Source organism: Terrapene carolina, unplaced genomic scaffold (assembly GCF_002925995.2).
Source record: "Terrapene carolina triunguis isolate 2854851 unplaced genomic scaffold, T_m_triunguis-2.0 Scaffold310, whole genome shotgun sequence".
NCBI classification, from domain to species: Eukaryota; Metazoa; Chordata; order Testudines; family Emydidae; genus Terrapene; species Terrapene triunguis.
Genome location: NW_020664661.1, coordinates 5,267,717 through 5,282,485, shown reverse-complemented (window position 1 = coordinate 5,282,485; position 14,769 = coordinate 5,267,717). Strand labels below are relative to the sequence as shown.

General features: G+C 42.8%; 1 protein-coding gene across 1 annotated transcript in view; it reads right to left on the bottom strand.

Moving 5' to 3' along the window:
* The window catches only part of TM9SF3 (transmembrane 9 superfamily member 3), an 85,893-nt gene that overhangs the window by 55,429 nt on the left and 15,695 nt on the right, over window positions 1-14,769 (bottom strand). The window lies entirely within an intron of this gene.

The window sequence follows — 14,769 nt, the reverse complement described above, 5'->3', positions numbered from 1 at the left end:
GAGAGGGAGCAAAGCAAATGGAAAGATAGACTTAACAGAGGACAAAAATGGGAAGGTGACAAAGAAGGTAGAAGATGACACATGGAAAAGGAAGTGAACCTGCCATTTCAAATTGGAAAGCTATGTTAATTACTGAAAATTCAATATAAAAGTGTGGTTAACGGGCAAGTACTTTCAAGTAGCTGCCATGTTATTGAGTAATATTTTATGCGATGTCTGGATTTCAAGCCTTGCATTTCTTTCTAAAGGGAGACAAGTTAAAAGCACATTTTTAAAAAAAAAAATGCTTATTCTGGTAGTAACACTTTAAATTATTAAAGCTAGAGTTCTAAAAATCTACTTCACAACATGCTAGTCTATTTTCATTATTCAATCTGAGTGAAATCATCAACAGTGAAAATGAGTTTTTAGGCCAGATGTTCTCAAACTATCATACTGTGGACACAAGCTAATGGAGATAAGCTCACAAACGAACTCTTCATCCAACTCTGGGCAGTGAGGCCACTTCACATTTCCAGCCTGAGATTCTAAGCTCTTTTGGGCAGGAACTGTCACTATTTGCACTATGCCTAGCACAATGAGACCTTGTCTGGCTAGGGTTACCATACGTCCGGATTTCCCCGGACATGTCCGGCTTTTTGGTACTCAAATCCCCGTCCGGGGGGAATTGCCAAAAAGCCGGACATGTCCGGGGAAATAGGGAGGCAGCATAAGCCAGGGTCCGCCTGGCCCTAGCACGACCCGCCGGGTCCGCAGTGCAGCCCAGCCGCCCGGCTACATTGTAGTGAGTTCGGGCGGGGGAAGGGGGGGGCGCAGCCGCAGAAGGTGGCGAAGGGGCCACTGCTGCCCCCGGAGGCCGGGCGGACCGCGCGCCCCAGCCGAGCCCGCAGGACCACGGGGAGGCCGGGCCCAGCCAACGGCTCGGGCTTCCCTCACGGGCGGGGACTCCCCGGCCACTGGGGGACCCTTCCTGCGGCCCCATCACCCCGCGGGGCAGGGAGTGCGGTGTGTGCCAGGGCTGCAGGGACCCGCGCTGCCCCGGTCGCCGCTGAGCATCCAAAGCCCCCGCCAGGCAGAGACTGCCGGGGGAGCGGGGGAGCTGGGCAGGCGGAGGGGTGCAGAGGCTGCAGGGCGAGGAGGAGCTGGGCAGGCAGGGGCATAGAGGCTGCAGGGGCAGGGGGGCACAGGGGCAGGGCAGATGGGGGCGCAGAGGCTGCAGGGGCAAGGGGGGTGCAGGGTGAGTGGGGAGCAGGGGGCACAGGGTCTGCAGGGCGAGGAGGAGCAGGGCAGGCAGGGGCATAGAGGCTGCAGGGGCAGGGGGGTGCAGGGGAAGGGCAGGTGGGGGGCGCAGAGGCTGCAGGGGCGGGGGGGGGATGCAGGGCCAGTGGGGAGCAGGGGGCACAGAGACTGCAGGTGGGGGGGGGTGCAGGGGCTGCAGGGCGAGTGGGGAGCAGGGAAGCACTTAGCAACCCCCAACCAAGATCAGAGCAGGAGGGAGGAGGGGGAATGTGGGGTGCTCAGAGGAGGGGGCAGAGTTGGGGCAGGGACTTTGGGGAAAGGGTTGGAATGGGGGTGGGGAAGGGGTGGAGTTGGGCGGGGCTGGGGGCGGGGAAGGGGCAGAGTTGGGGCGGGGCTGGGGGCAGGACCGGGGCCCCGTGGAGTGTCCTCTTTTTTAAATGTTTGAATATGGTAACCCTAGAGTCCTCTAGATGCTACTGCAATGTTCTTGCTTACATAAAAAAGGTGTTAGGAAGTTAATCTATTTTCAGCTGCGCTAAAATAACCTGGTAGTTGGAAACAACAACTTCAATGCCATTCAACCAGTCAGCACTCTGCAAATGGCTACCAAGAGCTCTGGATGACAGACCACTTTGAGATCAGTTTTAGGCCATTTCACTATCAGGTTCTCATGCCTGGCACAATGTGATGCTGGCAGGGCACACACAACGTTCTGTTTGTTTTTTTAAACTGATCCCATTCAGTTCTCATTTTTAATTCACAGAAACATTTCTGTTGGTCCTTACCTTTCTGAAGGGTAATTTTAGGCCAAATTTGACCTCTGGATGTGTTTAACAATTGCTCAGAGATCAAAACAAAAGCATCTATTAGTAGAACATTATGATTCTTGTTAAGTATAAAATGGTCAAAGAATGGCAACACCACAGCAAGTGAAATGATGTTTTATTTTGGAAAAGTGTAATTCCCCCTCTTAGTGACAAATCCAAAGCTTAGGGACGCTAATTGCTTTTTCTAATTAACGTTACGCTGACTAAAAAAAGTGTTATGGCAAAACCCTGCCAACCAGAGACATTTTATGAATATGCTCCGGAAAAATATAAGCTCAACCTCAGCATGGGCAACTAATATCCATTGTTCAGCGACACCTTCAGATTCATATACAACTCTGAACTCCCTGGCCTTTGTCTTCTTTAACACAAACCTTTAAATGTGTGAAAAGGTAAATGCCAGGAATCTGCAAGTCCATTACAATATTTGTACACACATTGACACAGTACTAGTTTTGTTTTTAATCAAATGATAAACATCTGAATACAGAAGTAAACTCAGACAATGCATAAGCAAGATTACTAAAGTATAGCCATGTAAATTGATGCATAATTGTCCTTTTTGACTCTGTTATTTAGTTGTATTTCAGAACCTAAGCACTAGCTTGCGGTTGTGAAGAAAGACTTTAAAATGTTAATTAACAGAAACTAGCATAGCAAATGTCTGCCTCAGGGCTTGCCTGCACAGGGAGTTATTCCAGAATAGCTATCTAGCTTTAGGGCTTGTCTACACTTACCGGAGGGTCCGGAGGCAGGCAATCGGTTTTCTGGGATCGACTTATCGCGTCTAGTGAAGACGCGATAAAATCGATCCCTGATCGCTCTGCCGTCGACTCCGGAAATCCACTGCGGCAAGAGGCGGCAGCGGAGTCGACGGCAGTGCGGCAGTGGTCGATTTTCCCCCGTCCTCACAGCCAGGTAAGTCGACCTAAAATACGCAACTTCAGCTACGGTATTCACGTAGCTGAAGTTGCGTATCTTAGGTCGGACCCCCGCTGTAGTGTAGACCTAGCCTTAAATACACACCCTCTCTTAATCCGAATTAACTTTCAAGTGTAGACAAGCCCTCGCTAGCTACATCCTCACCCAAAACTTGCAACTTATAACCATGATTCCACTTTCTCCACATTCTCACCCACACATCACTGCACTCCTAGGTTGTGCATAGGCAGCTTGTGTGGACGTACCAAAGCTAGCTTGAGTATTGGAGCAGCAAAGTTGTGGCAGCGCAGTCTTCAAGCACAGGCTGCACAAGCTTGTCTGAAACCTGGGGTAACTATTTGGATGTCTAGCTCACACCAAAGCCTGCACTGCCACAACTTCACTGCTCCTGTACCCACGCTAGCTAGGTTAAAGGTATATCTACATGAGCTGCAATCACAACCCGATTGCAGTACAGACATACCCACATATGCCTCCACCTTTCAGATGCACACACAACAATCACCTAGTATTGCCAATAAAGTGGAGTGGTTAGAAAAGGAACTTCTCTAGTTGTTTGGAATGTGGGTCTCTTTTGAAGCAAATGTTGGATGATTATGTTTAAGAGTATCATGCTGAACAACTACATGGAAGTAGTTTGTAACAATTTGTGATTTTGAGAAGTTGCTCACTATACCTTCTAGGAATATTGCCATGAGTAAGTAGTGTTTTCCTTTTCCCCCCCTCCAATAGCTGATGCTTGTGGTTGGAGTTAAAGTAGCAAGTTTTGTGCAGAGATAAAGGGAGAGGCATGTGTATTTTGGGTGGTGTATGTGAACAAGGCAACTTCTTCAATGAAATAACATTTCTTCAGCAAAAACAAGCATCACATTAAAAACTGAAGAATCTGGGAGTAGCATAAAAATGAATTTAATATTGAAATAAACAGAGGGCAGGGCAAAGCCAAAATTTGGGACTTCTGCCTCATTTAGATCTAATTCTGTTTCATTCAGGTTTCTATACCACACCCATTATTGAGGTTTCTTAGCGCCATCCATTATTGCATTTAGCATCCTATCTAACCGCTGTCACATCTTCCTGAAGTGCTGCATACGTGAAGCCTTTATTATACCTTTGGGTACCGATTCCTTGGTCTACAGGAAAAATTCTAAGTGATACATTAATGTACAATAAAGATGTGCTTAAAACAATTTTCATTTTTAAATCTGCAACTTTTTCTAATGAGTGTTGTACCTGTAATAATGACAAAAAATCTTCTACAGTACAACTTACTAAAGTGCTGATACATATTCCTTCACTAGAACTCAAGTGTAACAAACTGAGTCTGCCAATTCAAACACTTGTCATTTTGACATCAATTTCTTTATTGAAGTGTCACTATTAAAGATTTTGTTTGTCAAAAAAAATTAAATAAATTGAACATCTAAAATCACTGTAAAAGGATAAGCTGATATTAATGCAATGTTTCCCAACTTTTTTGAATAAAGGTATTTATGTGGTGTTAGGTCCTTGTAATACATTCATTCTACGTTGTCCAGAGTGGCCCATATTCATGACAGATAAGAAATGCAGCTACACTATATATATAGTAGCATTAGCAAACTTATAAGATATTTGTATAGACTTACAAGTGAAAAAACTGCTTTATATATGCAGTTTCATCATCTGTTAGAGAAAGTTGATTTGGTAAGAAGGCATTGGAAAGTTTTTATGTGACGAGAGTAAAGGGGGTTGGATGAATTAAAAAGTTGCTAAATCCACTTTGGCTCCTCTGATATTAGCAACACTGGGAGCCTTAGTTTAGATGGGTCATTAGTGTTTTAACTACCATATCAACTGAACATGGTCTGAGAAGGATTGCCGGAGAAATAGCAGAGTTTTGAGTTTAAGGCACTGGACTGGGATTCAGGTGATGAGGGTTTAATTCCCAGCTCTGCCAAAAACGCTGTATGGCCTTAGGCAAGTCACTTCACCTCTGTGACACCTGTAATACAGGTTGCTCTCTCCCCCATCCTATGTCTATTTATAATAAGCTCTTTGGGGCAGGGACTCTTACTACGCATTTATACAGCACCTAACAGAATCTGTCTCTGATCTCTAATACATTTAATAAATGGTTAATGCCGACATTTAAATTGCAATTTTTAGGCTTAAGCCTTGTCTAACTGGAGTTGCCCCAATTAGTCACAAGTGTAGCCATACAACTGCGCACACCTAATCTAGTTCAATCCTTGAGGGGGCCACTTAGGGAGCTGGGGCAAAGTCAGTACTTGGTCCTGCTAGTGAAGGCAGGGGGCTGGACTTGACTTTTCAGGGTCCCTTCCAGCTCTATGAGATAGGTATAACTCCATATATTTATTTATTTTATCCCAGTTTCAAGGAGGGGCAAGTTCCACTGACAATTAGCAGCGTTGCCCATCTCATTAGGGGTTTACGGCCACGACAAATCCCCAGTGCAGACAAAGCCTGGGTTACAAACCCAGTGGGACAGGCCATGCATCCAAGGGCTATCTTTGGGTTGCCTGACCATTTAAAAACGCTACACTGGTTTCATTGGCATAAGGGCTACTTTTAATTATTAATTATTTATTATTAATTATTATTATTATTATTATGTTCAAAAGCTTAAATTCTGGGACACACTTTTGCAGCAAAGGGTGGATTATAGAGTAAATTCCACAGCATAACAAAATAATGAGCTCTGGTTATCCCTGTTCCATGATTAGCGCACTTAAGTTTGTTTGTGTATCATGTTGGCACCTTTCACACGCAATGAGGTTTGATATAATTTCTCTCTTAACTCAATGAGAAACAAAGGGACAAATCCACAATCCAACTTAATTTGGCAGACTGAAAGATTTCGGCAAAAGTGATTTAGAGAGATACTAATAAGCAATAATTATTGAGCTGTTATAAAACATTGAGGTTTCCCTTTAAACATACATTAGAAAGTCTGACCCGTTAACTCAGGATTTAGATCTGACCTCAAAATGCTTCAAGGAAATCAGTGTAGCTGGAGAAAAATGCTGCTTGAAAACTTCAGAGTTTCATTTAAGGACATTTACTTTGTATATTTTGACTTGTGATGTTTACAATGTGTGTTTTAACCGTTATAAAGCTTTAATTTTTTGAATCTCAATGTCAACTGTCATTAAATAACTATTGTCTGACCCCCCCCCCACCATTATTTGACACCCCCATAATTTCCTACAACTGTGAAAAGGTAAATCGATAAAAAACCAACATTATCCATCAAAATTATACAAAGATAAAAACTGAATTCTATACTATAAAAAGTAGTTTAGATTAATACAAATTTTTAAACAAGTACTAACACAAAAAGGCTAAAACTGAAGATAGCTGTCACAGGGTCTTCAATTCACATATACATTAGGAAACTTTGGCAGACTATTCTCACGAGTGCTACCACTGATTCATCTGTGGGAGTTCAAGTATAGACAAGGCTCCTGTGACTTCCAGCATTTTTACCACTGAGATAGGTCTGTAATAGTGCTAGAATCTGCCACGATCTTGTCTACAAGAAGGTTCTTGGCTATGCTAAAACTAGTGGAAACTTCCTCCTTCCAACCTCCTCCCCACCCCACCCCACCAAAACCTCCCCACAGTTTAGACAAGACTCAAAGCTCAAACTCTGGGTTCCTGTTTTTGATCCAGTGCGGAAACATTATTATAAAAAAGTGAGATCTACAGTCAATGAAAAGAATATGATCTGTATCATCTCCCTCTGCTGGATTATCTAACTAAAGCAATGGGTTCTAAACTTTTTCCATATAGTGACCCCACACAACAAGAGAAAAGGTTTTGGGACACTGCCCCCCATTTACCCATAAAGGGGAGGCTGAAATCCAACTGGACCTGTTTCCAACCCCCCTGAAAACTCAGGGATTACAGATAAGCAGAATGAAAACAAACCCCTTTTCCAATACCACAGAAGTGTCAAAAATAGGAGAAAACCCAACAACCACAAGTAAACACTTCCAAATTTTTTTTAAAAATCTTGACTTTACCTGTTAGAAATAAACTAATGCTTCAGTCACTTAACACCTCAGAAAAACACGCAGCCTTTAGATATTTTTCACATGAAGATCTAGATTCAGCACTCTATATACTAACCAATCTCTTATTTAAGTTTTGTAATCTTTCGTATCTGAATAAATCTTACTTTGGGTCGCAATTGGCTCAGACTGCCTGCAAGGATGTGTCCTGATATATCTAGGCATCTCTCATATATCATTTGAGAATCGTTAGAGATGCTAAAAGAGGGACACTGATATAGGTGGAAGGCCAGACCTTTGGCATACGAAGAATTATATTTCTTTGTTTCTCAATGAAGAGAAAATATTTGTAAAAGGAAAGCCTACCTAAAGCTGAAGGAGGATATAATCTCAATGTTCAAGGCTTGTGATGTCTGCACACCAAAGCAAGACAGTAATGGAAAGTAGGCTTAGCGACAGCTAGGAATCACTGAAAATATGACAGAACACTGAGCTGGCAGAGTCAGCTCTAGGTTAGAGGAGTAAGGACTTCAGTAATATTTCATAGCATTTATAAACTAGCACTACATGTAGCTATGGAAAGCATGGCTATTTTTAGTTCTCCTGTCTTCGCTTTCCAAGGGACACTGAGTACATGAAGAGAGGCAAATAACCTAAGTACTAAAAAGAACAGTTGCAAATGAATAAACAGGGTATAATTTTCCCCACTCTCTGTTAAAAAAAAATGCAACAAATGAGAAAAACTGGAAAAGGAAATTTCAAAAACTCTTGGCAATATCCCTTGGTCATTAATGACCAGGCTCCCAGAGTCTAATGATACAAAACCACACTGTCCTGACCTGGACAACTCTTCTCCCCTCCACCCTCCAACCAAAGCCAAAGCAATCTCAAAGTAGAGAGAAAGCACATTATTTCCTTTCTGATTTCTTGTTAGCCTGGGGATGTTTGGTCTTTTCAAAACAGAACCAAAGGGACAGTTCTGAAAGGGGGATTCAGAGAAGTTGAATGTCGGACAGAATGGGGTGGATAAGTCACTGACTTAAGCATCTGCAATTGTGGTATTAGTAGGAAGAGTTTTAGTGTTAAAGACACCTGAGGGGGTGAAGTTCAGAAAAATCTAGCCATTTGTGCCAGGCTCATCCCCACAGTATCAGCCCCTGCACACACCTTTAGAAAGGCAGCCATTTTAATTAGGATGAAAAACCCCATCCCATGATGAATAGAGAGATCAGAAAAACACAGAGTGAAGAAACTGGTCTAGAAACAGAGTGTGGAAACTGGATGAACAGTTATTGAATGTGAGCTGTTCCTAGCTCAAAGAATGCTCTGAAAACCCCTATTTTCCAATGTAAAGGATCTCAGATAGGCCGTCACAACACTGACGAATCTGTATTAGAGGGAACTAGCCTTGTGAGAGTTTTCTTCACTCAAACATTTTCACATTTCTTCAGGAAAGAAATCTGTACATTTGGAGACTTACAATCACTGTCCACAAGTTGTTGCACCCCTGGCACATCTGGGAAATACCTTTTCCTGATTCTTCTCCATTAAAGGAAGGAAGGAGAGGGAAGGACACTGCAGCAACTCTCTTCCTCCAATACTAAAGCATTTACAGAAATGTCTGAGAAGGTATTCAGAGACCTCTGAGAAAGATTTATGTGAAGGCACCAGATCCTGATTCTGAGCCCATTTCTTCAGAGATATAATAGGGAAAGAGAAGGTTCTGGGATGATCAAATAAGATTTTTGACTATAAAGAGATCTCTAGAGGGGACAGAGGACAGAAACGAACAGATTGTTCAACCTCCATATCCAGCTTTCTTGAGGAGGATGGGAAGAGTATGACATGCAAAGAATGTTGGCACAAGAACAAATCAGCATAAACTGGCCATGAATATATTTAGAAATTAGAAGAAGGTTTCTAACTATCAGGGAGGTTCTGGAACAGCCTTCCACTAGGAGTAGTGGGGGCAAACAACGTAAGTTTTAAGATAGAGCTTGGAAAGTTTATGAACCCTGTGACAGGGTTGCCTGCCAAAGCAGGGGACTAGATTCAAGACTGGAAGGGACTTCCCTACATAGGGACATAATGACCCAGGTCTAAACCAGCCTGATTAACCCTGGCAATGATGGTGGAAGTCAGGCTTTATAGCCCCTTTTATGTCTCTATGGGAAAGAGCTCCTAATCTCAGCAGGCTGAAAGAGCCCATTTCCTTCCCTTGGCATCAAAGCTGTTTTCCCCACTATTAAAAAAACAAAACTTAAGGTTACTGAAGCCACTACCTTCCATTCCAACAGGAAAAGTTTCCGTTCTCATACTGCACAGAAAAATCTATGATGGAAGCAATAGTCTGCTATAGCACAAAACAACCCCTGCTGTTCCCATAGTCATGAAAATAAAAAAGAGCCATCCTCATCTACCAAAAAACCTGAGATGACAGAGAAGAGCATCAGTAACTGACTTGCTGTAAGGCTAATCTTCTGGAAGTCAAGAAACAGCGTGGGGAAAGAAAGGAAAGTAGAATACACAATGAAAGGGCACAAATATTCTCATGTGCCTGCCTGAGGTAGAGAAAGAAGAAAATCCCCATCTGCACTGGTAACCACCAAGTCACACAAACTGACTTCTTTTCCAAGCTGTTTCCGTATCTATGGTGTGCTCTTGCTAACAGGGATGACGCAGAACTTCTATGCAAAGACAGTGCAATAAAAATTAGTAAACTGGTTGCATAAAGTCAGACATTTGTCATATCCTGAACAGATGAGGGGTGATTAAACAAAGCTTTGACATGGTGTTTAACTGCAATCAGATGAAATGAGAACAGCCTTCCCCATTCTTTTTACTTACCATTTACATGCACATTCTAGAAAATTAGTCAGATAAAATATTGCTTTCATTCATATTTAGTAAAATCCATAACAATCTGTAAATATAGCAAATTAGTAACAAAAGAATTGTTTTCTAGGGTTGTTGCCAGTATCATTCACTGGTACCATCAGTTTCTTCTAAAGGATAGAGTCATTTAAAAATCATGTTAACACACAAGTGCCTTTCCTCGTGTTAGCAACAATGTTTTAAATTGTTAAAACTGAAAGTTATAAAATCTAATTACATTTTGCCATTTATGCCCTTCATTGTTTTTCACTCTGTAAGATTAGTAAATAGAGAGTCTTACTTTGGAAACATTTGGCTACCAAGAACCTCAACCCATTACCCCCAACTGCTGGAAGAGGCAAGGCTATTGCAACTTTAACCAAGATGCTGGAACAGGTTTGGGGGACCGGGTTGTGTTGAAGAATGGTCCATCTTTTGTATTAGGTTCTGCCTGGTAGATATACGAATTAAGCATCACACACCCCATAGTTGACAGAAGGAAGAAAGAGCTTTGCCAATTTCTCCCCTCTAAAGCCTCCTGGGTACTGCAAGGGGTGAGAATTTTCACTACCCTATTGATTCCTAAAAACTCTTGGTTGCTCTGAAAAAGAGGATTCCTCTATTCTACAGTAGTCCCAATCTTTTTTTTGTAAGCCCTCTGCTGCTGCTCAGAGCTCTCTCAGGCAGTAGCATAAAAATAACATGATTCTTGACACCTTCACTATTGCCTTTAGAGTTATGAATAGCAGCAATTACTAATTAACTTCATTTTGCTTCAGCTTGATGATATATAAGCAGAAGCAGCAGCAGCACTGGAGTTTTGTCTGCAGATTCAGGAAGACAATACTCCCTAGGTCTGCCTTTGGTATGGTAGGCTCTTTCACCATCTTAAAACATTCTACCTGTTAAGAAAACTTCATTTCCACAGAAGCTGATGGTTTAGATCTCCACACTCAAAGACAGCTTTCCACTGACCAGCCTTAAGTAGATTTTTCAAGCCTCAGTCACATGAAGTTTATAATAATGAATGCAAGATCCCAGTACATCTGTTCTAGCAATTTTAAAGGGAAATATTAGGAATGTATCAGATTATCTACCTAAAGTCAGAACATTATTTCTTTTAAGCACATGTGCATCCCTTTTTTAGTAATATGGAGGGGTAGGAGAAAAGAGCTTACATAGCAAAGAATAAGATTTCATGTCATCATCTTATTTGGTTTAAGGATCCCAGAGAGTGGGGCTCCTGAAAGTGCCGGGGGGAGCTCTGTTTCTTTGACCTCTGTGCCCTTTGCAAAGTTTATCTTAAATCTGAGAATTCTCTTACTCTAGGAACTCTTTTTGGCATGTGCAGAGAATGAGTTGTAACTAACTACTTTCCCCCAACCCCCAAGTCACTACAATGATCTTTCCAAGACTTACCTAAAGGAGAGACCATCCTTTTATCCAGTGGTTTTCAAACTGTGGGTCATGACCCAATACGGGGTCGCGGAATGTAAGGCACTGGGTCGCGGCAGCTCTGGTCAGCACCGCCAACCGGACCATTAAGAGTCCCGTTGGCGGTGCTGCTCGGCTAAGGCAGGCTAGTCCCTACCTGTTCCAACACCGCGCTGCACCTCGGAAACAGCCAGCAGCAGGTCTGGCTCCTAGGCCGGGGGGGGAGGGGGGGAGGGACGACACAGAGCTCCACACTCCTATTGGAGGTTCCCGGCCAATGGGAACCGGTGGGGAGCGGTGTGCCTGCAGGCGAAACATGGAGCCACTTGCACACCTCCGCCTAGGAGCCGGACCTGCTGCTGGCTGCTTCTGGGGAGCAGCGCAGTCCGTGGTGCCAGGAAAAGCAGAAAGCCTGCTTTAGCACCCCTGCTGCGCCGCTCACCGGGAGCCGCCCGAGGTAAGCCTGCGCCCCAATCCCCTGCCCTTAGCCCCCCCCGAAACCCAGAACCCCTTCCTGAACTCCAAACCCATCATCCCTGGCCTCACGCAGAGCCTGCACCCCCAGCCCTGATCCCCTCCCAAACCCTAACCCCCTGCCCCAGCCCTGAGCCCCCCCCCAAACCTGGAGCCCTCTCCTGCACCCCAAACGCCTCATCCCCAGCCCCACCCCAGAACATGCACCCCCAGCCCAAAGCCCTGCCCCCTCCCACACCCCAATCCCCTGCCCCATCCCAGAGCCCCCTCCCACACACCAAACCCCTCATCCCCAGCTCCATTGGGTCACGGGCATCAACAATTTTCTTCAACTGGAAAAAGAGTTTGAAAACCACTGCTTTTATCCACCTATTTCCACTAGGATTTCCTATCAAAGTGGCTTAGTAAATAACTAGTGTTTAATCCACTGAAAAGGAAAAGCCTAATTTGTCTTTCTCCTTCTTATCACCCCGGGATGTAAGAGCTACCTTACCTGACAGAGGAAATGGTAGTGGTTTCCTCTCCCTAGGTTGTCTCTGACTATGTTAAGTGAACCTTACTACCTGTGCCAGTGACGGCCACCAAAAAATGGCAGCTAATTTTAAAATCCACAAGTGCAAAAATGAGCAGTCAAGTAGTGAAGCAGACTGAGTCATTCTGCCATATAGGTCAGCCAAGCTGTAATTTGGGGATTCACTGCTTCTGCTAGAAACTCCAGGGAAAAGATCAGTTTACGTAAAGGCTTTTGTATAGTCTTGGGAGCTTCAGTTAGATTTTGGCAGTACTCAAGATTTTGGGACACTGTACTCCACCTTGCATTTTATCTCTTCTTAAAGAGACACTCAACTTAAATTGCAAATAACCACTGGCACCTTAATATTTCAGTCTTAATAGTGTAAGTCCACTTTTTGTTTTATTGACTTATTGCATTTTTCAGCTTGGCAAACAAAAAAACCCTATAAAGTCAGTTTCACTTTCAGATTCTTAATGTTTTAATACTGGAGTTTCTAGCCCTCAAGGGCTAATCATAATCTTCAAACACAAAGTGAACCTAAACCAATGCAGTGTTGTCTTCCCAAGTGCGTCTGTGGCTACTGATACATGACAACACTATGCTGAGTGAACAGTGGTACAGTATTATGAAGAGCAGCAAGTGAACGTATAAACACTCCTCTGAGTCTCAGGCATCTATCTTCCTGGGAAAGTTCTAAGCAACTGCAGAAGAAGGTAGTAGAGCTATTCATGCAGGAAGACGGCCCCAAAAAGGCTGGAGAGAGCAGTAGAGACCATTCATAGTCATGATGCTGTGGTGTAAAGTTTGAATAGTAGAATCCTTGCCCCACCCAACCGTCAGGAGAGTGTGCAAGAAAGCTCCTCCTTTCCAACAGTCAAAGGAGGTAGAAAAGAGCCTCTATTTTCCAGTCATATAAAAGCAAGAAATCCAGTATGAAAATGGAGCCATCAGAGCATGGCCCAATGACAATGACCCACTAGGAATCCTTGTACCTTCTCCCTTCCCAGCACTTGTGGGGCTAGCCTCCTCAGTAGTATGCTGCCTCTGGATCTTACGTGTACCCTCTGTATTCCCATCTATATCTGCTTTTTGCTGGTACGTTTAGTTCTCTAGGGAGAAATTGAGTATATTTTTCATGTAGACTCATAGCAGTTTCTCATTAGTCAATAAAATGCTTTGAAACTTAAACCATGCATGCTCATCTGCATTGCTTAGCTTATCAGACCATGCTGCTCTGTGAACTCTTCATAAGTTATGAAGACTTACCAGACAAGTTAAGAGCAGCTATGCTAAAAAACTGACCTGCCTCAGCAAATGCATTTTTTATTTTTATTTTTGGAAAAGCAAAAAAGATTTTTCCTGATACTGAAAGGACATTGAAAGACCAATGATCTACTGTTAATAGAAAACACATGTACTGTTAGATTATTTTTAAGTAACTTCATTGTGCTTTGTGTCTCTGTAGATACAGATTTTACCATCAGCAATGATCCATTTTACAGAAGACTACAAAAAACCCTTTCAAAGTGGAACTTCTACCAAGTTAAGTCAGTTTTGTAGCTCATTTTAACAGTCTTCGACACAGGTTACATGTAACCTATGTATTGTGCAATTTCACATTTAGTTTTAGAGATTCACTGTAGAAGCTAGTAGTTCATACAATATCCATTCAGAAGAGGCAGTAAGACATCAATTATCCTGTTGATCATTATTTCAAATGTAGTAGTCCCATTATTTCTTTCTATTCATTTAACTGGAAAGTGATAAATCTTAACTGTGGAACTTCATGTCATTTCCCTCCCCTAAACCCAATTCCAATTTATTTTTAACTTTATATTCAATAAAGGTTCAAACATTGCATACAAAAAGAAAATTAATGGTAGCAGTGCTTTCAGTCTGAATGGTTATAGAAAGTAGACCTATCATATTTTTGGTTTTTCAATTTTTTGTTTTATCAACTTTTATTTTTATAAAAATACTGGGCAAAAAAATCATTAGTGATGCTTTTACAACTGGAAGAGTAAACAAGAGGGATAGAATATTCAACAACATTAATTTTGGGCAGGACTTTCAAAAGTGCTGAACAACCACAGCATCTATTGATCTCAAGAGGAGCTGCATGTGCTCAGCATACTTGAAAAACGTAGTCACAGTAGTACCCACATTTTCACTTTCAAGTTCTTCCTTTATAATGCTGAAGAGGGTCTGGAAGAGGTCCACAGCTCATGTCTACCCCAATAGCAAAAACAGCAACACCATAATTCCAATTTTACACACCAATAGGAACAGTATTACTAGAACACAGAAGTTTAAAGAGTAAGATTAAAGCCACAGAACATGCTCTGTTCTACAAAACTAGTTTTCCTTCAAAATCAACCTCAATACATTCTTTATATGCTACACCGGGGTGGGCAAACTACGGCCTGGGGACCGCATTCGGCCCTTCAGA